This window comes from Cupressus sempervirens, chromosome 11 (assembly GCF_028749045.1).
Source record: "Cupressus sempervirens isolate cs-2001-9-10 chromosome 11, ASM2874904v1, whole genome shotgun sequence".
Classification (NCBI taxonomy): Eukaryota; Viridiplantae; Streptophyta; class Pinopsida; order Cupressales; family Cupressaceae; genus Cupressus; species Cupressus sempervirens.
This window is the reverse complement of record NC_143128.1, coordinates 41,245,846-41,273,489: the sequence shown is the minus strand read 5'-3', so window position 1 is coordinate 41,273,489 and position 27,644 is coordinate 41,245,846. Positions and strand designations below refer to the sequence as shown.

The 27,644-nt window shown below is 36.4% G+C and overlaps 1 pseudogene; it reads right to left on the bottom strand.

Moving 5' to 3' along the window:
* Positions 1 to 26,438, bottom strand: part of LOC149528155 (beta-galactosidase 8-like) — a 31,497-nt pseudogene extending 5,059 nt beyond the window's left edge.
* Between the last annotated feature and the right edge of the window lie 1,206 nt (positions 26,439 to 27,644).

Here is a 27,644-nt window from a genome sequence, read left to right as displayed (position 1 = left end):
TTCAGTTAATCGTTATTATAGTTATTTTAGATGATCGTTATTACAGTTCTTTCAGTTTGGTTTTGTTATCTCATTTAATCATTAGTAGTTAATATCAGTTAATTTCTCATGAAAAAGAATTCAAGATATTTTGTTTCAATAGTTAGTTGAGGAAAATTCTTTCCAGATAACCTTTAATTTGTTATGAAAATCTGTTTGTTACAGTTGTTATTGGATTATGCAAGGGATTTGTACAATGGAAACCTTATTAGTTGACAATACAGTGTAATTGAGAAACTACAAATTCTCTGGCACCAATGTACAGTTTGGGAAATGTTATGTTTCTACTCAATCTTACACTTGAGATAGATCCATTAAATCTAATGGTACCTTTTTTCATAATAGATATGCTAAAGCATGCCAACGATGACCTCTACTGAAAATTGAATGACAAAAACAAAAGAAGATTTTGATATAACTGCAATATATCTTATAGCAACAACACAGATTGGGCCACATAGCAAAAAAAATATTGTCGCTGTTTGCTACAATTTTGCGACAAAATTTAGCAGTTGAGAACACACATAACCCAGTGAGAGACCAGGCATGTTGTACAGTGGCTCGGTCACTTTTTTGTATTGTTATTGGTTCTTCAGAATGTCTCGTAGCATCTGAGTTGCTTAACAAAATTCAAAGATTAGCAAATCATAGAGTGAACATGTACTGTTCAATACGATGATAGAGTTCTAACAAATCTAGTAAAATTTTATGTACCTCTCTTAAATTCAATTATGTAATACTAGGAGACAGTCGGCTGGGTGACCATAGAGCTCAAGTGGATCTTCGAGGCAGCTAGTAAGTATTCAGGGATTAAGAGTTCTGTAGACCTTAGGAAAATTTCAAGTCTGCACCTGAGAAAGACACCAAAGAAAGGGAAGAAAATTTTAGAAGCCCCTGTAGAGGACAGTAAGATTAAGAACGATATAACATTTGAGAATCGGGTCTTTTTTAAGCGACTTTCAGCTTGTGTTTCTTGAAGAGCTTCCAGAACTGACTTCCAAATAGAAGTACACCATTTTTATGTACTTCGTAAAATGGAACCTCTCCAAGATTCAACATGATATTTCACATTTTTACCAGACCACATTTCCACTGATAAAAATAACTTTTACCTAGTCTTAGTACATTATTTGGGGCGTGCCACAGACAGTTCGCAATAATATGTTCTAACAATTAAAATATGAATTAAACACTTCAGAGGGGAATTTACTTGCAAGGAGTCATTTTTTATTTAAAATTTATGTCACTGTTGTAAAAAAAAAACCTCATTGTAAGTTTCATATAACCTAGCAGAAGTATATTCTTATGACCTTTGAGAAGGTTGTTCTATCTAGGTTAGTACTTTGTGTAGATTTATAGACATCATGTAGGCTGTGTTTTCTATTATCAATGTGAATGATATTTACTTCAATCACACACAAGAGACTCACCAACAAGTTAATGCTAGTGAAATAACAACAGATTAATAATCTTATCAATCAAGGAGTTAACATGAATGAGTAAAGGAGCTTTGAATTATATTTGGCAATACTGATCAAAACTGACTGACTTTGATAATAAATGCCACTAATACAAGAAATAAAATTTTGAACAAGTCATAAAACATATGGCCAAAATGTTCTTAATTCTTGGAACTACATATCTGAATTTTAACCCAAGGCGAAAAATCCTTAAAAAGAAGAAAACTAGCAAGTGAAAGATGTAAATGTAGAATTTTGGAGGGAACCTGCAGTCCAATAGTTGCACTTAAGAGTTGAATGTGATTTCTTCTCCTCTTCAATGAAATAGGCTGATGCATCATGATATTCCAAGAGTCATAAGCCCCCAATTGACCTCCTGCAAGTTTGTAATGCCCCCTTTTTACCATTCATAGCATGATGTTGTCGTTAGCCTATTTCCCCACGGTCCCGTAGACTAACCAAGACATTAATGGAACTTAGAGGCCATTTGGCCTAGATAGTTTCAATTGCAAATTTTTCTGAGGGGTTTTGAGGCAACTTTGGGCATATTTACTCTTTATAGTAAGTCATCTTGGGCATGGGCGGACATCCAGTAGCAACAATATGTCAATGGTAATTGTTTAAAATTGACAAGAAGACTTGTTTATCACTGATAAGATTTGTTATGCATTGATAAAGCTATTTTATAAAGTTAAATTTAAATATTTAACTTTATTAATGCATAGACTATAGTTTGTGGGAAATATTTAAATTAAAAGAGTCCCCTTTATTTTATAACACATTGGAGACATAAGTTACATAAAGGGAGTTATGTTTTATCCCACATTGAGAAAACGAAGGATGGAGCCCTTGTGAGAACACTATAAAAGAAATAGAAGAGCTTCTTTTAAGTATGCTTGGAAAAATTTCTGGAGATCATGTCTCAATTGTTTGAAGGACGAAATCCCTTCAAGTTGAAAATCTTGACACCATTGAAAGATATGGTCTTCAAATTCAACAGGGTACCAGTCTGAAAAAAGCAGATACGAAAAAGCAGCCCGAATAAGCAGAATCGAAAAAGCAGCCCGAAAAAAGTGGAATCAAAAAGCAGGCGAAAAAAGCAATCCGTAAAAGTAGTTCAAAAAAGCGAATCTGAAAAAGCAGTCGAAAAAGCAAATCGGAAAAAGCAAAGCAGAAGGGGCAACATTGTAGAAAATTATTACAGCCATCTACAATCAGGTTCTTCACTTCTCATTTGGCATATTTTTTGAGAAATGTAGGTTTTCAGCTGAGTACAAAATATAGCATCAGTACTTCACTATTTTCATATTGTACTTGTCTTTGTTTGCCATTTGGCATTATTGGTATCAAAGGAAGGCAAGAATTTTGCAATTGAAAGAGCATTGTAATTTTTAGACTATCTATATTGCAAACCTAGAGTTTGATGATCAACTTATTAGTTTGCATGCCAATTGTTTGACAAAATCTCAATTCGCTGTAAGTTCTCTTTTTGGCATAAACAATGTCATAATTTTGCATACTAAGTGTTTATATTAATGCCACTTGGTTGTAAGTGCATAATGCCATCTTAGGTTGCATCCAAAGTATTTGTCATAATCACTAGTTGCTGTAGCTGCATATTGTAAGTAGTTTAAGTCACATATTTGTATTGAATATTGCCAAAATTAGTTGCACATTCATGTTAGGTCATTGTTTAGACAAATCTAGAGTCTTTTGTAAGCATTCTCTTTGATGCAAATCAAAACAAGAGTTATTGTAGCAATCTGAAAAGTTATATTAGTCATATGACCCCTTGTATGCAAAGTGTTTGACAAAATTCCTTCAGCTTTCATCAGCATTTTTGAGAGCAGATTTGAGGTGGCTTATTACAGTGGTATCAGAGCTTGCTTGCAAAGTGTTTGATGAAATGTCAAACAACTGAAGTATAAAGATCTTTGGTGTTTGAAGAAGTTATAACCTATTGGAGTTATTACAGTGGTATCAGAGCTATAAGTCCTGCTATCTTGTGGAGGTCTTATAGGGAATTTGGAATAGCCAGATAGAGAAAAAAATGTTTGACAAAATGAATGTCGGTCCAGATCAGGGAAATGAAAGATTCTTACAGTTATTAGACACTTTAGCACAGGGATAGCGATCAGCAGAGCAAAGAGCACAGGAACAAAGTCAAAGATTTGAGCTTATGATGCAGATGATGGCTTGTCAAATGGGGTTGAATGCTAATGTGGGTGGAGGAAATAATCAGAATGGTAATAACCAGAGTGGTAATAATCAAGATGGGACACATCATGGAGGCGAACAAGTTGGGAACAATTTCAGTCATGCACCCCAGCAAACTAGGATAGTGAGTTCAAGGCCCATGGTTGCCACATTTCCTCCTAGAACTCCAGAGCAGCTCGTACTAGAGCCCCAGATCACTAATATACAGGACTAGTTGAGGAGAGATTGGGAAGCCGGAGGTCCAGATTTTATTGCTGCAATTACCTTTAGGGAATATATAGATGTGCGGATGAAGCATATGCCACGTGGACATGACAAGAACCAAAGCTATGAGCTACGGAAGAAAGTAGGGAAACTTCAGTTACCATATTATGATGGCTCGGGGAAGTCTACAGCAAGAGCTTGGGTTCAAAGGCTTGACACATACTTTCAAATGAACCATATGCCTGAGGAAGAAGCTATTAAGTATGCAGCAATTCACCTAGATGGGTTAGCACACGAGTGGTGGCATCATGGTATGGTCACTATGGGTCATGCACACATTAACTCATATGTGGAGTTTAAGGAGAGATTGATTGAATGTTTTGATAGGCCTAAGGATCGTGCCTTCCCTATGACAGGCAAAAACTTGTATGAGGAGTTTAACAGACATGCTAATTCGATACAAGGAGACATTAGCACATCTTCAAGTAATGGTTTATCTGCATCATCTTCACAGGTAGAAGGGGTTACAGATGTTGTGCATAAGGTGATATCACAAGCTCACCGGATTGCGTGATTGACACTAATAGTGATTACAGCACAATTGGACTAGATGAAGTTACAGCAGTTGAGGATACTGTCATGTTTGAGGATAGTATAGTTGATCAAAAAGTGAGCATTCAGGACTTTGCAAAAAATGAGTATCAGACACAGTTGGATGCTTCTTCACATGAGATAGAGGCTAGTAGTTCTTCACTTGGTTTGGCAAGCCAGCTGAAGACAGGGGACAAGGATATTTTTGCAGCTTTATCTCATCATGACAGGATGCATGGATTGATTGAGAATCACATTTGGATGATTCAACTGCAGGAGAGACAGAAAGGAGTCACAATAGGTTCTTCTTGTGATGACTTATAGAAGATCAAGGAAGGCATGGAGGCAATGAAGGTAAGTTACATACACCTACTTTCAGATCGTGATCATCTCCTTAATCTTGTAGGGATCTATTTAGATGCATTGAAGGAGGAGGAGGTTGAACGGTTTTCTCATGAGCTAGAGGATACTCAGAATTCCTTGGTGTGTATTCAGTTGGCTCTCCAGGATTCTGAGAGACATGTGGACGAGCTTTGTCTTGAGGTGAGCTCAATTCAGGAGTTAGCACATATAGCAGGGACTCAGTTTTCTTTTACAGTCAGGTCACATGTTGATGATTTTTCAGAGATGATAGAGTTTACAGGAGAGTCCCAGGATCTGAGTATTACAGATGATAGCTATTTTGAGGTTACTTCTTTGGACAGTGTACCAGGGATAGAGTATAGGAGTTCGACCAATCGGCACAATCATGTGTCTAGTCAGCTGAGAGTTGGCAAGCAAGACATTGCTATTGCATGCGAACATTTTGATGCCGCTCGCCAGTTGTTAGCAGTTTATGGATGGGGGTCTCCTACTAGTGATGAGCAAGGAGGCAGTTATCTTTCCTTGACAGAGATCTACTCTTTATGGGAGGCTATTAGGATTCTGAGACAGAATTATATGCAGTTGGTAGCCGACAAAGATTATCTTATGGAATGGGGGAGTACAACATACGAAGCATTATTGGCCAAGGAAGATGAGGTGAGTGAGCTTACTCAGCAGCTCGAGGTGACTTCTGAGATTCTTGAGAGTGCACAGTTGGCTTTCAAGGAGTCACAATTTCATTTGGCTAAGGTGACCATGGAGTTAGAGCGACTACAGTCTTTACCAGATTCTGTACATTCACAAGCTGTGGTGTCTGGTGATCTGAGGATGTCCATGGTCGAGATTGTCAAAGATAGTGGAGATGGGAATGCATCCATCCTTGATACTAACATTGGCATATCGGGTTCATTCCCACTAGAGTCGAGATCAGTTGAATTGGGTGTTGCAGCAGATTGTTGTGGTATGCTTGACATGGTGGTGGCCTCTAGTACTGATGGCACAGAGACTAGAGATGTTGTATCAAAGATCATTTGTGATATTGGTGAGCCAGCAGTTGGCATGGTTCCTGCTAGTAATACTACTCCCTTGGTGATGTCTTCGGAGGTAGTAGTCAATTCCAACATGGTTAATGATTGATTGTAGTCTGAGCCACTGACTAAGATTGGCGCATTCTACCGGCATTACACTGTGAGGTATGCTCATCAATTTACCTTTGATGACCATGTTAATGAGATGATGATATAGAGATGTACTTTGGTTCCTAGTGCTTGTCATCAGTTATGGAACGGTTTGACGCCTCAGGATGAGAGTTGTGATGGGCATGACATGGCAATAGGTTCTGCAGTTGACAGCTTGATAATACATGACTTAGAGCAGGAGTTTGGGAGTGATGCTTCAGTTGTTGTTGTTATTGATTCTACTCCTTTGGCTATGACATCTCCTGACTTAGCTGGTGATTAGTCACAGTGGGTTGTATCACTTGTTCGTGGTGACCTGTTGACTAAGGTTGGTTCTTTTTATCAGCATTATACTGTAGGGTATGTACATCAGTTAGCATTTGATCCTTGTGTTGAGGAGTTGATGGCAGGAAAAATTGGTTTGGGTTCCATTTCTTGCTGTTTATCTTGTGATGTCTTTTCACCATCAGCGGTGCATGGGAGTTATGGTTATGAGATAGTGGCCGGTGATCTACAGAGTTGTGTTGACTACAAGAGTTGTATAGTGTGTGAATTCTCCATACTTGGTACAGTTTCATTCGGGAGCGTTCACCATTGTTTTAGAGTTGGATTATACATTTCGAATAGGCTAGTGGGATGTGTTGATGGTATTTACTATGTTGGCAGTTTGGGTTATCTACTCTACTTGGGTTTTGATATTTCGAGAGCTTATTTCTCATGGGTTCTTGACTTTGGAGTTTGGGTGAGTTGTATTCACGAATTTGATTATGGATTCCTCTTGGTTAATTTTCAGAGGTTGTTGCAAGAGCCTATGTTGACTGACAGCAGTATAGTTCATGACTGCATTTGGGATCCAGGTGGATTGATTGGGTTGTTGTTCGACCATTGCTTGGGGACACGCAATTTTGGGAAGGGCGAACTGTAATATCCCCTTTTTACCATTCATAGCATGATGTTGTCGTTAGCAGACTTCCCCACGGTCCCGTAGACTAACCAAGACATTAATGGGACTTAGAGGCCATTTGGCCTAGATAGTTTCAGTTGCAGATTTTCCTAAGGGGTTTTGAGGCAATTTTGGGCATACTTACTATTTATAGTAAGTCATCTTGGGCATGGGCGGACATCCATTGGCAACAATATGTCGATGGTAATTGTTTAAAATCGACAAGAAGACTTGTTTATCACTGATAAGATTTGTTATGTATTGATAAAGCTATTTTATAAAGTTAAATTTAAATATTTAACTTTATTAATGCATAGACTATAGTTTTTGGAAAATATTTAAATTAAAAGAGTCCCCTTTATTTTATAACACATTGGAGACATAAGTTACATAAAGGGAGTTATGTTTTATCCCACATTGAGAAAACGAATGATGGAGCCCTTGTGAGAACACTATAAAAGAAATAGAAGAGATTCTTTTAAGTATGCTTGGGAAAATCAAAAAAATTGGAAAATTTTCTGGAGATCATGTCTCAATAGTTTGAAGGACGAAATCCCTTCAAACTGAAAATCTTGACGCCATTGAAAGATATGGTCTTGAGATTCAACAGGGTAGCAGTCTGAAAAAAGCAGATACGAAAAAGAAGCCCGAAAAAAGCGGAACCAAAAAGCAGGCAAAAAAAGCAATTCGTAAAAGCAGTTCAAAAAAGCGAATCCGAAAAAGCAGTCGAAAAAGAAAATCGGAAAAAGCAAAGCAAAAGGGGCAGCATTGTAGAAAATTATTACAGCCATCTACAATCAAGTTTTTCACTTTTTATTTGGCATATTTTCTGAGAAATATAGGTTTTCAGCTGAGTACAAAATATAGCATCAGCACTTCACTATTTTCATATTGTACTTGTCTTTGTTTGCCATTTGGCATTATTGGTATCAAAGGAAGGCAAGGATTTTGCAATTGAAAGAGCATTGTAATTTTTAGACTATCTATATTGCAAACTCTAAGTTTGATGATCAACTTATTAGTTTGCATGCCAATTGTTTGACAAAATGTCAATTGGTTGTAAGTTCTCTTTTTGGCATAAACAATGTCATAATTTTGCATACTAAGTGTTTATATTAATGCCACTTGGTTGTAAGTGCATAATGCCATCTTAGGTTGCATCCAAAGTATTTGTCATAATCACTAGTTGCTGTAGCTGCATATTGTAAGTAGTTTAAGTCACATATTTGTATTGAATATTGCTAAAATTAGTTGCACATTCATGTTAGGTCATTGTTTAGACAAATCTGGAGTCTTTTATAAGCATTCTCTTTGATGTAAATCAAAACAAGAGTTATTGCAGCAATCTGAAAAGTTATATCAGTCATATGACCCCTTGTATGCAAAGTGTTTGACAAAATTCTTTGAGCTTTCATCAGCATTTTTGAGAGTAGACTTGAGGTGGCTTATTACAATGGTATCAGAGCTTGCTTGTAAAGTGTTTGACGAAATGTCAAACAACTGAAGTATAAAGATTTTTGGTGTTTGAAGAAGTTATAACCTATTGGGGTTATTACAAAGTTTTATTGAATTACAAACAAGTAAAAATTGAGTCATATTATGGCTTTACTAATATGCAAGATAAACAAAGAAAATGAAACCATGTTAGTTCCTTATAAAGAGTACAACATTAGCAGGAAATAGTAAATTATTCTTGAATTTGCTTCATATATTTTTGTTCTTAATTGTAGTGGTCCTGCTTCCCAAGTACGATTCAAAACAATTTGTCAAAGGATACATATAGTCTTCTGGCTATGATTCAATGCTTCTATAGTTAACATAAAATAATCTGTCAAAAAGTCCTTCAATTGAACATAGACATCGAAAGACATAATATCTGCAGACAGACAATGAATGCAAAAAGATGGCATAATATCACCAAATTGTGTCTAGAAGAAACAATGAACTTCAAAAAGATATCTCTATATAAATTTGCATACATTAAAGTTGTTCAGATTATGAAACGAATGTTACTATCAGTCTTCTAGTGCCTGCTTTGTACTTATGGTTAGACTGAGTAGCTTTTTCAGTGACCTATTGATAACTCCTATTTACTGTGATCAGTTTTGATTAATTTTTTTTTAAAAAGTCTTGAAAATTTGCTTGGAATTTCTAAATCAATCCAATTGAACCTAAAGATATATTATGCTTTTTAACAATTTTAATCTATATAGTACTATCAATCCATTGATTACTAAAAATTAGGAAATTTACTACACCAATTAATATAGATGAAAAAGAGGATCCACAGAATGCCATTAGATACAATATTTTCTTTGCTAAAAATGAGATAAATGCTATGTTGCATGGATACTCGTATCCACAACCCTGGGACATGTACCAAGTACAAGATACTCAGTGGAGAGCATCATAGCTAAGGACCTTGATTAAGATTTCTGAATTTAGTTTTAGTTTTTTGTTTATGTATCAGTTTGTTGTTTATCAAGCTTAATAAGTAATCAGTTTGAAACTTTGATGCACTACCAATTAACAATAAACTTAATCACTGTTCAAGTCAGAAGTTTATTATTTGCAACATTGCATTGTTATATGATTTATGATCTTCTTGTTCATGTTTAAAGTCCTCCTTCTCTGTTATGCATCTTAACTTTAAGCATATATGATAATCATAAACATACTGCAAATCTGAAACTGAAAACAATATGTTACACCTGCAAAATCTGTCACTGTCCTTGTTTTGAAAAACCATTTTCATGACTCATATTTTCAGATTTTCTATACATATTAAATTACATCTATAAAAAAATTAGCGTGCCCAAGTACACCCGTTCTATTTTGAAAAATAGTTGTACTCCTTGAAAGGAATTAGAGTTAAGTGGAAACACTTCCTATGCTAATCTTGAGAGGATGACTTGTGCAATTTTCAACTTAAGTATTACAAAGATGAAGTACATAAAAAAAGAGAATCACATAACATAGTAATTATCGTGGGGAAACCCTTTCGGGAGAAAAACTCCACCCTCCAAAACTTGCACAATGTATTATCAAACCAAGAAGATTGCAATACACTTGCAATGCAGGTTCTTACAGGAGCATCACCACAACTTGAGCTTGGAGAGTCTCCTTCTAGCACCCAGTCTTGCAAATAGAACTCAATATCTCATCTCCTCTCCAAGCCCTCATTATGTTAGTGTTGTGTTGTGTTGTAATGCAAGGTATGAACATCCTTTAAAGGATTTCACCCCCACACCAAAGTGGTGTGAGTCATCCACTCACAAGGTGGAGTGACTCATCCACTCACAAGGTGGAAGGAGTCATCCATTCATAGAGTGGACACATTTAATAATGCAACTTGGCATTATTAAATGTTGAGTGCCAATTCACTATGCAGATAGTGAAATCTTAAGAGGTAAAGGTGAAATAGCCTTTTAATTTACCATGAGGTAAAAGGTGGTAACACCTTTACCTTTAGTGGAGGCTTGCAAGTATGAGACACATTTCTCAACACTCCTACCCGTACTTGAGTAACCCATCCCCGTGCAACCTTATAAATGTGATGAATTAGTATTAAAAACAAATAGATGCTTGTATTCCGAACTTGGTATGAATTCAAAATAAAAGTCACCACTTTCATGATATTTTTATACTCGCTAAATATCTTACATAAGTGCAATATGTAAAAAATCAACTATTGCAGTCACTGATTATTAATCTCCTATAGTAAACGATTATTAAACTGCTGAAAATAAATTCCCAGCTAATATCGAAGAATAACACAACTGCAACTTCACTTAAAAAATACGGAAAGAAATGCGCAACACAATGAACACAATATTTTCGGACAAATTGTCCCTGGAAAAACCCCTAAGGGAAAACCAGTTCTACAGATGAGGAATTATATTAAACTTCAGCAAATCAAGAGATACAAAATTCCTTGCCTCTCATTGGCAGAACTTTGACAACCTCCTAATTTTTCCCGCTGATATTCCCCACTGCTATCCCCACACTAACACTGCGCCCTTGCTAACACTGTAAGACTGTTTGCTAACACTGCAAACTGCTTCACAAAAGCTTCTTCCTGTGCCCTTGCTAACACTGCAAGACTGTTTGCTAACACTGCAAACTGCTTCACCAAAGCTTTCCGCCATCCAAATGACCCAATGACCCCTTTCTATACTACTCCTGTTGGTAAACCAACGACCAAGATTAAATCTAACCAACGGCTGAGATTATGACAACTCGACAGCCAATAATAGAATTGGTTGCAAAGTGTCCAAAAGGAATCACTAAAATTAGTAAATAATAACCATTTACTAATTTTTGGCAAGTGGACAAATAGCTGTCCAAACCACCCATAAATACAACCGCTATTCATAGATAAGGACGAACAGCTATCCAAGCTACCCATAAATAGTGCTGCTATTTCCGGGTCAGAAATAACAGCTGTCCAACTAACAATAATTAACACTCCCTCTTAGCGAGGAAGCTGTTCTGCATGACACCCATCTTATCTCTGAAGAAGATAAATTTGGCCTTTCCCAAAGCCTTCGTCAGAATGTCTGCTACCTGCTCATCTGTAGGTATGTATTGTAGTCGAACAACTTTCTTCAATCTGCACATGTGGGTCTCTTTGTTGTGTGCTACAAAGCCTTCTGGTTGTTCTATGTATACCTCCTCCTTCAACTCACCATTGAGGAATGCTGTCTTGACATCCATTTGATGGATCTGCCATCCCATCTGTGCTGCAAGTGAGATTACAGCTCGTATAGAAATATACCTGGCAACTGGAGCAAATGTCTCCTCATAGTCTATTCCCTCCTTCTGAGAGAACCCCTTTGCCACGAACCTAGCCTTATATTTCTCAATGCTACCATCTGCACCGTGCTTTATCTTATAGATCCAGCGTGATCCAACTACAGCCCTATCTGTTGGTCTAGGTACTACCTCCCACACATCATTCTGCATTATTGAAGAATATTCCTCAACCATAGCATCTCGCCATACCTGATGTTCTGCAGCTTCCTGATAGCTAGAAGGCTCACTATCTACCAACTGACTAACTAATGCCACATAGTCATTGAACTTGGCTGGTTGTCTTCGCTGTCTAGTACTCTTCCTAGGAGCTCCCACAAACTCCTGAGTATCCCTTTGTGTATCTGGAACCACATGGTTCCTGCTGCCAACTGTAGAGGATGAAATGTCAACCTCTAAGTCTTCCAGATGCATTTCCTGTTGCACCTGTTGCTCCATACTCTGTGAATCTTCACTAACTGAGTCTACACTTGTACTGGTAACTGTACTTGAGCTTTGATGCCCTTGACTTGGTCTTGGAGCTTCTGTTGGTTCCTCACTCTGATTATCTGCTAGCAAATCTCTGGATCTCTTGAATGCCTTGTCCTCCATGAACTTGACATCCCGTCTGACAATAACTCTTTTAGTCCCCGGAATGAAAATCCTGTATGCCTTTGAGGTCGCACTGTACCCAACAAAGTACCCCCTCTCTGCAGTCTTATCTAACTTTGTACGTGTATCTCTAGGAATATGACAATATGCCAAACTCCCGAATATTCTGAAGTGACTAACATCTGGCTTCTTCCCTGTGAAAGCCTCCTCTGGTGTCATCTTCCCTAGCACCTTGTGTGGAACTCTATTCTGAATGTAGACTGCTGTATTACACGCCTCTACCCATAAGTAACGGGGCATGTCCTGGTCATGTAGCATAGCTCTTGCTGCCTCCGATATAGAATGGTTCTTCCTCTCAGCAACTCCATTCTACTGTGGATTGTAAGGAATAGTCCATTCTCTCTTGATTCCTTCTCTGGTGTAGAACTCCTGGAAGACATTTCCTTTGTACTCGCCTCCATTGTCTGACCGAAGAACCTTTATCTTCTTTCTTGTCGAGTTCTCCACAAGAGCCTTGAACTCTTGGAATCGACTGAAAACCTCATCTTTAGTCTTCAAGAAGTATATCCAGGTCTTTCTAGAGAAGTCATCAATAAAAGTAACATAGTACTCATATCCTCTGAGAGATTTCGTTGACATTGGTCCACAAACATCTGAATGTACTAGATCAAGAACACCCTTAGATCTGGTGTCACTCCTTGGAAAAGATGCTTTCGCAAACTTCCCCAACACACATCCCTTACATACATCGTCATGCTCTGTGCTCACCTCTGGAACACCTGTTATGGTCTCACGAAGCAATCTAAGTGCTCCATGATGAATATGGCCCAACCTCCTATGCCATAGCTCTCCAAGATCTCTAGGATTATTGTTGCTCATAAGTGCCTTAGGAGTATCAAACTGCAATCTATAAAGGCGACCACTCCTAACTCCAATAGTTATGGGTGATTTCCAATCCTTGTGCTTAATCAACACATGTGTCCCCCTAAAGAGTACATTATACCCCCTATCCTGAAGAACAGATATAGAAATCAAATTCATACCTAAGCCCGGCACATACAACACATCATGAAGAGGAATTATCTTTCCATTCTCCCTCTGAAACTGAACAGTCCCTTTCCCAACAGGGTTGAGTTTGGACAAGTTTCCCATAGAAACCTAGATGTTGGTGTCCTCCTCCTTGTAACTGGAGAAGTACTCTTTAACTCCTGTCATATGAAATGATGCCCCACTATCTATATACCAAACACACTGTGAGGTTGAGCTAACCATACAAGCTATGAGTGCAAACTCATCTTCCATTCTGCTGGAGAGTTCTTCTGCACTTGCTGAAGCTGCCACCTGCTTCTTACCCTTTTTCCTCTTTGAGCAATCACTAACATAGTGGCCAAACTCGTGACATCCAAAGCACTTGACCTTAGAAAGGTCCTTCTTCTTCTTTTCACTTTGTGAATTTGATCCTTTGCTAGATCCCTTCTTTGCTTTCCCTTTACCCGCTAGGGCAACGTTCTCTTGTTCCACCTCATTTTTCTGACTCTTGTTGGCCCCATTGACAAGACTTAGTCTAAACTCCTCCTGAGTGAAATCAGTCCATAGTCGATCCCAACTCGGTAAAGTATCTCGTCCACTGACAACTTGAACAAAGACACTCCATTGTTTAGTAAACCCATTTAGGACTATTCTCACTAGCTCATCATCACTAGGGCTATCTCCAACAGCTGCTAACTCATCCTTGACAAGTCTGAGCCTGGTGAGGTAACTTGTGACGTCTTCTCCCTGATTCATCCGGGTATTCTTTAGCTTCTCTCTGAGAATCAACTTCCTGTTAGTGGTAGCATTCTGGTACAGATTTAGAATGGCGTCCCACATCTTCTTTGTTGTATCTAGCTCTGAGATATGTGGAACAATATGATCCTTGACACCATTAAGGATAATCCTCCTCGCTTTGGCATCATCCTTCCTATATGCTGCAAGCTGTGTTGCATCCGTTGGTACAGGTACACCACTGGTAGCATAATCCTTGATACCATTCTCTTCCAACAATAAAGAAATTCTGGCCTTCCAGACACCAAAATTTGAGGCACCATCCAATCTATCCTGATCTCTCAAACTAGCTGAAGCCATCTCAAGGGTTTAAAGCAATAATAAATCTAAAGAGATCAAAATTTCTTTCCTAGGGCAAAACTCTTCTACCCTTAACAATGCTCTGATACCATGTGAAAAATCAACTATTGCAGTCACTGATTATTAATCTCCTATCGTAAACGATTATTAAACTGCTGAAAATAAATTCCCAGCTAATATCAAAGAATAACACAACTGCAACTTCACTTAAAAAATACGAAAAGAAATGCGCAACACAATGAACACAATATTTTCGGACAAATTGTCCCTGGAAAAACCCCTAAGGGAAAACCAGTTCTACAGATGAGGAATTATATTAAATTTCAGCAAATCAAGAGATACAAAATTCCTTGCCTCTCACTGGTAGAACTTCGACAACCTCCTAATTTCTCCCGCTGATATTCCCCACTGCTATCCCCACGCTAACACTGCGCCCTTGCTAACACTGCAAGACTGTTTGCTAACACTGCAAACTGCTTCACAAAAGCTTCTTCCTGTGCCCTTGCTAACACTGCAAACTGCTTCACCAAAGCTTTCCGCCATCCAAATGACCCAATGACCCCTTTCTATACTACTCCTGTTGGTAAACCAACGACCGAGATTAAATCTAACCAACGGCTGAGATTAAGACAACTTGACAGCCAATAATAGAATTGGTTGCAAAGTGTCCAAAAGGAATCACTAAAATTAGTAAATAATAACCATTTACTAATTTTTGGCAAGTGGACAAATAGTTGTCCAAACCACCCATAAATACAACCGCTATTCATAGATAAGGACGAACAGCTGTCCAAGCTACTCATAAATAGTGCTGCTATTTCCGGGTCAGAAATAACAGCTGTCCAACTAACAATAATTAACACAATATGTCTAAAATCTCATATCACTTCTCTGTTTGTCTATTTCCTAGTCAATTAAAAGATTGAACACGTTTATACTGTCCATTGACAAAAACACGCAAATCATGTCCACGGGACACTATATGAAGAGTTGGTTGAGTACCGTCTTTGAGAAATGCTTCATTGTCATCAACATCAATACTGCCAACCATTTAGCAAGTTAGTAATATTTCATATTAAATATAATTTACAGAAGCAATGATTATAGAAGTACCTGCATGATTGACAATTTTAGTGCAGTATGCCACTACCATATATTTTTCATGTGGTATATAATTACTCTGTCCGGCTATAGGAAAAATGAAACTATCCTGATGATGCTATTTTAAGACAAAAATGAGGGGTGCATTATGCTCTGTTCTGCCATGTAAGACAATAGGCATATCTTTTTCAGACATCAATATGAATTTTATTTCATTGTTTATAAAAATAGTTTTAAAAATTGAATGTAACCATGACAGGTGTTTTCTTACGTTGTCGTGTACCATAAGTAGTCACTAGAATCTCCAGTTCTATTTATTTGCTCCATTAATCCACGTTCAGAGAATGCACCCTTCCCCCATATTCCTATTGGTTCATGCAACCAACTTCATTCTGTCTTCCATTTCCAAAACTGATCTTCCCAATCAACTAGAATGTACTGACTTTGAAATTGCTATCTGCATTTGTACAGATGTTGTCTGGGAACTAATCTGCAGACATCAGGAACAATACAAAAAAGACATTAAACATCCAACTCCAGTAATACCGACTACATAATGGCATGTAAAAACATAGAAAATGTTTAAATTTGTTTCTACATCCATCAAGAGAACAACCATTAAGGACTTTGATCAACAATCATTATTCAGGGAATAATTCGTATTTGTGAGCCAAAACACAAGTAGATTTTTGAAAACCCTGTTTTTGTGATTAACCTCTAACTTTGATCCCATTTAAAATTGCTAAGATGTTGTACCATAAAACAAGTCATTAGAAACACCATTTCAAAGTGAATTGAAATCATCTACTTGATCTTCCTAAAAAAATGTTGGCTCTTTGATGAGCATTGAAAGCCAGGAAAACGTAACTTGTAGACTTAGCTCACTTGGCCCCAGATAGAAAGGTTATTGTTTTCATATATCCTTCACAGGTACCATGTGAATTGCTTCTTGGAGTTCCAAATACAAAGGAGTTAAGAATAATGCTAAAAGCATCATCATATTTTCAATAATTCCCTCACAGCGAGTGGGTAAATTGTATCTCGACAACTAAAATCCAGTTCGCTTGGATTGTAAAATTTAAGACAGTCCCTAAACTAATCCAAGGCCCCATAGCTGAAATCAACATAATAATAAACATAACTTACAATGAGTATTAGAGATATTGACCAATGAAAATGCAAAACAAAGCAGTATGGACAAAGAATTACACAGGTAGCATGGATGCTAACCAAACAAAGAACTACACGTGCATTGGACCATGTAAATTGTTGAAGATAAAATGTTTCTGTGAAGATATACTGGATTTTAGAGACGCATGATATGATAAGCGGAACTCCTTCAAATAACCTCTCCCTAAAACAAATCGTTTGCAATAATTTTAGTCTAAGGACAAATCTATAATGAGTCTGAATTTAGACGTTTGCAGTATTGAAAATGACACTCTTGCAATCCGGAAGAATGCTGACAGACCAAGTTGGCAAATCATATGAGACACCATTGAACTTCACTGTTACATGAACTTTAGAGTCCATATTTGCAAGAAATGTTGCACATATGTTTGGTCCATCTGAGTAAACATGTGCCTGCAAAATAAAAAAATTGAAACCATATTTATTATCTTCAACATTCTTTTTCTGGAATATTAATGTTTACACTACACAAATAAGATGTATATGAACTAACCTCTTGATTAGGACCAAGCACAACAAACTGTGGTTCTGAGTTTATCATAGCACCTTCACAAAGTTTAATGGCTGAGTGAAGCTCCTTAAGATGCCCCCATTTAGGCTGATTTGGAAGTCCTGCATGTTGATTTTATTGATAATGTCATGCCAAGAAACATTTTATTTCCTTGCACAAACAGTTGCTCATTTTAGAGGATGTGTACAATAACGGCATATAGGAATGTTACCAAAAATAAGTAGTTGGTAGGAAAATTTATAAATCCATTTTGGATCTCATATTGATTAAACTTCAAATACTTGCTTGTACTAAATGTGATGATCATGGCTCTTAATTTCAGAATGGTTAAATCATGTTCATTGATATTAACTAATAATTAATATTATCTTAACTATGTGATTTCATCTCAGTCGAGAAATTAAGACCTAAATATTCCTCTCTTCAATTTCTACTCTAATGTATATATGATATAAATTATAAGAAATATTTGGATTTCATTTCTTTCGTTGATGAACTATACAAGGCAGTTCTAGATCTCCCACCCATGATATTACTCTGTATCAGTGTCAGAAAAATAGCAAAAAAAATGAATAGACATCCCCATTCTTTGTATGTCTTGCCAGACCATTTTCTTCTATTTTCTTCTGTAAGAGGACCTTCTATTGAATAAAATTATAGATCTATTCATGTTGAACCATTTTATTCTTATGTAGAAAAAATGAACAAGTTTTCACACTAGAAAAGGTAGGTGTCAAAAAGAGATTTTGGCATAAATGACCTAGAAAATGGCAATTTTTAGAAGCTTGTAAGATGGGGATTCTTTTGGGTTTTTTAAGACAGAGAAGCATGATCGATAAAACATACTCATCCATTTTACCAAAACTCTCATCAAAAATTGTAAGATAGCATGAATAGTTACCATATTCATCAATAGGAGCATCATAATCATAGCTTGTAGAAATAAAAGGGCCTCCTGATGTGCGGCCAAAGTTGGTCCCTCCATGATACTGCAATCATAGAAGTAGGTGTTTGTTATGTTGTTCCTATAATGACTTCATTATCTAGAATATTTTATTTTATGAAATAGATTGATCATTGCTGTATACATATATCTTAATTTGTAGGATCATAAACTAGTTATTTAAGACATGCATACCATATAATAATTTTGCATTGTACCTCCTCTCTGGTACCACCGTGGGACAGCATAGGCTAGGTCTTCTGCAGGCCTAGATGGAACCGTACCCCCAAATGCACAATACCTGCCAATAGTTGGATGAAGAAATATGTATGACATAAGGCACATCAAGATATGTTGAGAATTTGAACTTACCCCATGTACTATCCATTTCAATGAGATACTAAAATACAATTGAAAGTGTGCTATAGTAAACATCAAATTCATTTCCTCCAAGATCTTGAGATGCTCATTATATATGAGCTATCCCTCTCTTGCGAGTTTAGGGTAGAGAGCATCAATGGTTGTACCAGCCAGATCAGTTTTCTGTCCAAATTTTAGGACTTGTTGCGAACTCGGGGGTAAATTGATCACCGTAGAATCCGTTCCAAGTGTCTATCTACAATTTCAACAAGAAAGTTATTTAAATGACCATGAGGTAATTAAGCATATACATCATCTCCACAAACTTACTTTTCCCTATAATTTGGTTGTTTTGTCTCCTGAATATTACTAAAATCAAGAAATGTATTTCAGGTCCAGACTCTGCCAATTTCTGCCATTGTTATAATTTCAAATAGATTACAACCTGTTGCCCGGTTATAAAATTGTTTCAATTTCTGAGCCATGGTTATTTTTGAAATTTGCCTCGTTTTAAGCTTTAAATTGGTCTTTTCATGTCTGAGTTTTTGAAAGATCTTGTCCTTCACTATCTCCGGCTCGTTCCCAGCTCCGCACAGCACTTGAAATTTTATAAATCCGGCTTCTGAGCTCCAACTTATCGCAAGTTAATAGAGAGACCCAAAATATGTGTTTTCAAGTCTATCATTAACCATTAACCTCTCAAAAAGTTAATGATAACTTTCAAATCGTGCATTTTGGAGTAGGTTAATTAACCTCTCCAAAAATGCGTTTTTACTAACCTCTCAAAAGGTTAATGATAAAATTTTTCAAAGCACACATTTTGGAGTAGGTTAATTAACCTCTCCAAAAACACGTATTTCTTAACCTCTATGAGGCAGTTATTAACTTGTGTCACATGTAAGTTTTAAAACAAGGTGGCAGTTTTGATTTGATGGCATTATCAAAGAGGAGGAATATCTTATTTGCCACCTTTCTATGATGATAACATACTCACAGTAAAGAGAGCTCTCAGCGTATAAGCCATATGAGCCTTCAATCCATAGAAATGCTAAAGCAAGTGGCTTAACTATATCAAAATTGTGCTCGGAAATATCAAATTGTTTGGCTGCTGCGTGGAGACAGCAGTTCCCTTGTTAGTTTATGAATAAATTTCAAACGGAACTCTGTTTGATCATCTCCACGGTGACAAATATGAGCACTGCTTTCACTAGGAAACACGACTCGGCATTGCTATCAAAACTCCAGAAGCTTTATCATACTTGCTTTCTGCTGCATGATACCCTTTGTTCATAGAGATGTGAAATCTTCACTGCTTGATAGTGGTTACAACCCCAAAGTTATAGGTTTTGGATTAATCTCGTGTGCCCAAGATCACGATAAACAGCGCTATCTGAGGTCCCCTGAAATAAGACAATGATCATTGCTGCGGTCTATGTAAAGAGAAATGTTGGTTTCTTTCTACGTAAGCAGACACATCTACAATATAAATGGATGAAACAAGTCAATCAAGGGTGATGTATGGCAAGTGTTTGAAAGAATGTCTCATGAAAATGGGATTCCGCGATCATTGTCAGATCAGATTGGACTCACAAACAAGAGGCAAACTATAAAGATTCTGGTGGCCAATGGGGATTCCTTGAAAGGTGAGAATAGCAAGATCACAAAAGACATCGTGTGGCTTCTCTGGCGCAATTGTACATACACAAGCATACTCCAATTGGTGTCTTTTGATAATGTGAGAATTATGCACGTTATTGGGTCCTTCAATAAAATATGGACTAGTAAAGTAAAGCAACTGATACAGTTGAGGGAGCTGGTTATTTTAGGTAGCATCGGAATGTTTCCAAAATCTTTAGGGCATTTGCACCAGCTACAAAATATTGTGGTGGATGGTTGTCTTAACACGAGCTTAGAAGCTTTGCCAAAAGAGTTTTGTAATCTTCAATCATTGAGAACTTCTTACAAGCAGGAATTCCAACAAGATATTCTTATCGTCAGATAAAAAGGTACACCAAAAGTTTTGCAATTAAACTTGGTCAAGGAGGCTTTGGTACAGTTTTCAAAGGTGAGCTTACCAATGGATGTATGATTGCTGTTAAGACAATTGATAAATCTAAACAAAGTCAAATTCAATTTTTGAATGAAGTGGCTGCCATTGGAAGGATCCACCACTTACATCTTGTCTGACTCCAAGGGTATTGCTTGGAAGGGTCTAAAAGAGCTTTGATTTATGAGTTCATCATCAAAGGTTCTCTTGAAAAATATATCCATGAAGATGATCAAAATGTATTGAATTGGAAACAATTGCACTCCAGTGCAATGGGTACAACTCATGGGATTGCATATCTACATGATGAATGTCGAAATAGGATATTGCACTGTGACATAAAACCTCATAATGTATTGTTGGATGCCAATTTCTCCCCAAAGGTTGCAGATTTTGGTCTGGCAAAATTAACAGATAAAGAAGAAAGCCATGTTTCTCTGACAGGCGCTAGAGGAACTCCTAGCTACGTGGCTCTAGAGGTGTGGTCTAGAAGCAATGGACCGGTGACTGACAGATCAGATGTCTACAACTATGGTATGTTGCTCATGGAAATGATGGGTGGAAGAGAGAATTTTGATATCAGAGCAAGCAGATCCAACAAATTTTACTATCAAGAGTGGGCGTTCAAACAGATGGATATGATAATGGCTCATCAAAATCAGTCCCAAAGGATTGAAAATTCTATAATCTATATCAATAGGAAGACAAGGTTGTAGTATCACTATCAAGACTACAGTCAATGAACGAGCAATTGATGTTGTGAATGATTGTTTCTTTGTCAAACTTGGCGATGATCATGAAGAAGAGTTTGTACCAAATAACTCAATAAACCAATGATTCGACCATTTGAAGACATGTTCCAAACCATACATTTCGATTAGTGGTCATTGTCATTTATAGGTTAATTTTGTAGAGGTTAATTAACCTCACCCAAATCACATATTTGGGAAGTAGTTATTAATCACGAAGAGTTGGTTATTAACCTCTATGTCTATATAAGGACTCCTTTTGGCTTTGTAAGGGGACTTTTTTTGTTCTAAAAATAAGGGAACACTATGCTGAAATTTTGATTGATAATAAATTTTGGAAAGTATGTACACTTTTTATCTCTGAAATTGAAAATCTCTTTTGTCTTCTTGGTGCAAGGAAATGAAATGAGATGTGCTTTGGGTTTCTTATTCTAAAATCAAAATTATTATACGTTGTAGTAGACATTCTCATGGTACTATGTGAGTGTTTATGAATGATAATGAATGTGTTTGGTAATACTGGTTGCTTTCAAGCGTAGTCCTTGATCACCTTTGTTATCAATCTTGTTTACCGAAGAAGGTTGTGAGGGCGTGTGGTGCATTCGTCCTGAATGACTTTCTCTTGATCCGTGAAATCTTAGATTCTTTAGTTGAAAATCTTTTCAAAAATTATATCATATGAGGGAGCTGCCCCTCTAAACAGAGAGGAAGGCCGCATACTAAGGCCTATCCAACTGTTGTGAATGGTTTGCCACACACTCCATTGGGCAAATTCTACTGTAACAAATCTATTTACCAACACAACCCATGTCTGTTTGATAAGGACCTATTTGTACTTGATCTTGTCTAATTACAATTAGCCATTAGTCATAACTAATATATCTGTAGTTTAATTTCAGCTTGTAAGAATTAAATGTAACTATTAAGAGAGTCTTTTCTCTAACCATGAGAAGAAGTTGCTTGTAAGAGAAACATGTTCCATATAGGTTGAAGCATGAACTCACAACTATAGGAGGAGCATCATTTTGTTTGCACATCAACCAAGGAACTCCTATTGTCATATTAACAGCCATAGATGCTGCCCATTTGATGTACCGCTTGCCTACTTCTCCATATGGTCCATCAATGTTTCCATACTCATTCTCTATCTGTTGTACAAGATAAACAGCATTAGAATGATTCTAAAAAGTGTGCACCACCCCACCTGCCTTCTTTTTCTCATAGGTTCCACTACAAAAATGTGGAAAGCATGCACATTCACTTAATGGATTTTGTTTCAGTTTTAACTCTTACAAAGTAACACAAAATTATTATTTGCGTCTCTAGCCTACAGCATGCATGAGCAATGAAATTAAAGCGCATCCATGTTTTAATTTAAAATCTATGTTACCTGAAAACACGTTTCCTGCCCTTAGCCTTGAGTTTCGGAAACCATCCCTGTTTCGGGGACTTGGGGACGGCCGGAAATGTTTCCAAGCCGTCCCCACCCAAGCAAAAGAATTGAAAATCCGTCTCTGAAAATTTGAAAATGATCAACGCGTTTCCAGATGGTGTTGACTGTCCCCAGGACTCCGTAGCTGTTTCCTATCCGTCCTGGGGACTGCTTGAAGTTTCCAATTTTAAAATAAAATTCAACTTTAAAAAAACATTACTAGTGATATGCAATTTTTTATTGTTTTCCCCTAGGGTGTAATAGAGAAAATATTAGATCACACTCTACCTAGCTGTTGTTCATGATTAGTTAAATATTTAGAAACATAATAGTAATCCGAATTCAGAAACAAACATTAATCTTAGTATCTGCTTAGAAAATTTCACTATTAAATTGTTAATATGCAATAATTTTATTGTTTTCCCAGGGGTACAATAGAGAAAACATTTCACACTCTACTTTACGTAGCTCTTATTCATGATTAGCTAAATATTTTATGCTCAAGTTTCATCTTTGAAGCTGTTGTAGTGTAATATCTCCAAATAGGGATGCTAGGAAAAGATAACAAATATTATAAACTAGGGCACAAACATTCAAAATATTTATTTGCATTCAAATACGTCAATTACAGCTCAGATATTATGTCAGAATCAGATCTGAGTTTATCAACTAAAGACAGTTTTTTAGATTATATTCTGAGTTTAGAAACATACAATAATCTTAATATTTGCCCTGGAAATTTCAGTCTTGAAATACAACCTTCCTTACTATTTTTGAGATATAATAGAGATGGATGTGCAGATTTTGATACTTGACTTGCCCAGAAGTCTACTATCCAAAAAACATAAATATAGGGTTTACACATATCAAACATGCAAAGTCGTCCTTGAAATGATGGCCAAGTTATAATGGCCCAAAATGAAGGTTTCAAATCCTAGTGCAATTAATTACAAAGGTGCTAAAACGCAGCACCAAATTAAGTTGCTCAGGTCAGCTATAAAATTGGCTAGCTAAAAATGTCTTTCAACGATATATATATATAGCCGTCCCCTGTCGTCCCCTATTTTAGCCAAAAAAAAAAACCGTCCTGGCCGTCCCCCCGTCCCAGAAACTCAGGGTAACATAGTTTAAAATAGATATCTTGAAGAAAACCAAAGAAACATACAGAAACCTCACAAAAAAGCCCTGAGCTAAGATAATAGGTCCTCCTTGAGGAGCAAAGAGATTTGCGTGTTTCATCAAGTCTACAATCTTTCGGGTGAAAAGTTCCATCTCAATCTACGAAAGAAAAACCAAGAAAATTTTGGGAAAACAGAAATCTGGTTAGTATTTAATGGAGCTGCAGAAGAGCTTGTAATTACTTATCAAAGATTAAGGAGCAAAGAGATTTGCCCGCTTCATCAAGTCTACAATCTTTTGGGTGAAACGTTCCATCTCAATCTACCAAAGAAAAACCAAGAAAATTTTGGGAAAACAGAAATCTGGTTAGTATTTAATGGAGCCAGAGAAGATCTTGTAATTACTTATCAAAGATTACTAGACCTCAAAATGCGACAACACAAAAATAGCTCTGTAAATTTATATTGCATAAAGAAGAAAATTGCCAACCTTGAATGGGTAATTATCAGTCCGGAACTTGATTCCAGGAATAAAGTGCAACCAAAGTGGGAAACCTCTAGATCAATTGAAATGACAATGATTTCATCTACCATTTCTATACAGCCGCAAGAATAGATAACATTTTTTGGGCTAGACTTACCCATAAGTCCACTCTGCACATGCATATGGACCAATGCGAAGATGGGCATAGAGTCCAGCCTTTTGAATTTCTTTTATGAACTTCACCAGATCATGCCTTCCCTTGAAGTTATACTGCAAAAAATGGTTGACAACAATATAGGCTTCGGCAAAATGCATTCATAGGCAACATACACTTGTGATTTTGTTCACATTACTGACAATATTATCATTTCTCACCATGTCTTTCAGCAAAGTGCATTCATAGGCAACATACACTTGTGATTTTGTTGGTATTACTGACAATACATCATTTCTCACCATGTCTTTAAAGTTCTCCAATCTATATTCGGAAACATTTATGACAAACAGAATAATTTCTACTTGTTTTAAACATACCATTAAAATTTAGTATTTAAGAGGCTATTAAACATAATTTGTGGCAAGGGACGAGGGAAAGATAATTAAAAGAATTGAAATAATTATTTAATGAACTAGATCCCTCAAGTAATACATCCAAAGAATTAAGGCACCGTAATTGCAGAGAGACCTTCTAAGCCAGTGGTATAATTAAGCGCAGTAAAGCTTTGGAAGGCTACCCATGGAAAACTGAGTCAGAGATTCTCATTTTGAACAAGAAAGGTGTAGTATGCAGGAAGGATATTTCGCACTCAGTGGAAAAATAGAATTGGTGAAAAGCCAGTAGCTGAGTCACAGAGTATCACAAGGTGCTGAAAAAAGGTTCAAGTTTGGAGACAGAACAATCTAAACTTCTAAAATGAGGCAGGGTTTCAGAATGATTTGATATGACTGAAAGTGTGCAAACGAAAAGTTGAAAATTGATTTTGGTCAGGGAACTCTCAATTGATTATTGCGTCTCAAAGAATAGATTTTGCTAGGTGGTTTTGGTGCATCTGGTAGTGTGCAAATGACGAGTTGAAAAATGATTTTGGTCCAAGTGTGCAGATGACTTGGTATTAATGAGATGCTAGAACTGTAAAGATTTTCTACAGGGAAACATGCTATTTTGTAGGGGGATGTAGTACAATAATAATCGGTGAGTAACCTAAGTTCAAATTCTATTAACTATTATACTGAACATTTTAGCATGACCATTTTTTTAAAAACATAAGAATATAGTTTTAAGATTCAATTTCAGTTATGACCGTTGTCTACAAACGCACACAGTAGGAAAGCTTTCCACATTCTTAACCCAAAATCTACCTTGCATAGTAAAAATTTTAAAATAGAAAATGATTCAAAACATGAAAACCAAGATTTAAGCACCTTGTTTTGCTGGGGTTCGTGCCCATTCCAAAACACATAAGTCTCAATTATATCCACGCCTCCCTCCTTGGCCTTCTGAATAAGATCAGGCCACATCTGCCAATGCAATACAAATAATCTTTCAGTGAATCAGTACTAATCTAAGCCAGTGAAAAAAGCAATAAGGCTACCTATAACTTCGAGTATCAAATATGGGGTACAATCTAGCATATTTTTCATAAAAGTAAAACAAGAGCAGGCTCTGGAGTCCGCTTACAAGATTCAGCATACTTAACAGTAATTAATTTCATAAGCAATTACTGAATGCCTTAACAAGTAATATGTGAACTTAAAAGAGACCATTTTCCCCCAAACTTCATGAAAAAGGGAAGACATTATATACCTGCGGTGTGCTTCTAGGGTAATGAATAGACCCAGATACCAAAACTCTTCTTTGCCCATTGATCACTAGAGCTCTGTGATCATAGGTAACATTTGTACTTGACAAATCCCATACAAAGCAAATATCAGGACCAACATAATTATCCCTGTCACTTCCATGTTTTTGTTCGAGACTCTTCGAACAGTTGGGTTCTGTCCAAATCAACTGTCAAGATATGTGATTATTTATAGACTGACTTACGTCCATTTTAAGAGGCTACCATGTAGGGTGGCGGATTTATGGCAGATATTATGAAACTGTCTAGTTCAGAGAATTTGTTTGGGGTTTCAGTTGACAAGGTGATATGGATGAAAATGGCCATTTTAATAACATCGAGTTTCTGCTTCGCTGGTGGTTGTCATGGGGCTGTGCTTATCCGATAACAATGTTGCTGATCTTGCAAACCTATGTTTTTGGGATAGAATGGTTTGATAAGTACTTGGACATCATGAAATGTGGAATTCTGGGAATTTGGTTGGAGCGAGAGGCCCCATTTTTAGCTTAAGTTTGGAGGACTTATTGAAGAGCTATCTTCAGAGGCAACGTCTGTACAGCAAACTAAAACGCGCATCTTATCAAGTGAGGAAACTTTAGTTTTTAGTTTACAATCGTCTGTGTCTTTATATCCGCTTCACGTTTTAGTTGGCTATTTAGTCACTTCATCTTTCTACTTGATGGAAATGTTCCTTTCTTCCGAGTAACTGTCATATCGTGGCTTAGTACTTGTCTATAATTTTTTATATAGATATAGTTTTAGTTTAAGAAATTTGATATAATTTATAAAATATTTTAATTAATAAAAATATTATATATTTATAGTTTTGTGAAATGATACTATATATATATATATGATACTGTTATGTTATAAATAAATCATAATATCTTTAATAATAATATATTATAATATTTCTTAAATGATTATAATATAAGAAATATCATTTTTTTAATGTTTAGTTGAATGGTAAAAATTATATTATTAAAAAAATGCAATATAAAAATATAAAAATCTACACTTATATTAAAAAAACATAAAAAATAATCATAGTCATCTTAATAAAAATCTAAAATCCATCAAACCCACCCATATAAGAGCTAAATGAATTCACCCAATCAAATTTTAGAAATATATTTTTTAAAAATTGTAAAGTTCAAAATCTTACATCTATGCTTATGCAACACATTAATTTGATAACAAAAATTAAAATCAATTAATTCTCAGTATAGAAACCAAAAAATTTAATCACTAGTTAGCGTAAAATCCAAAATATGTCACAATAGTACTTATAACAATAATGACCCAATTAATAACAAATTTTGATTTTTTAATTGTTATTACATTATCA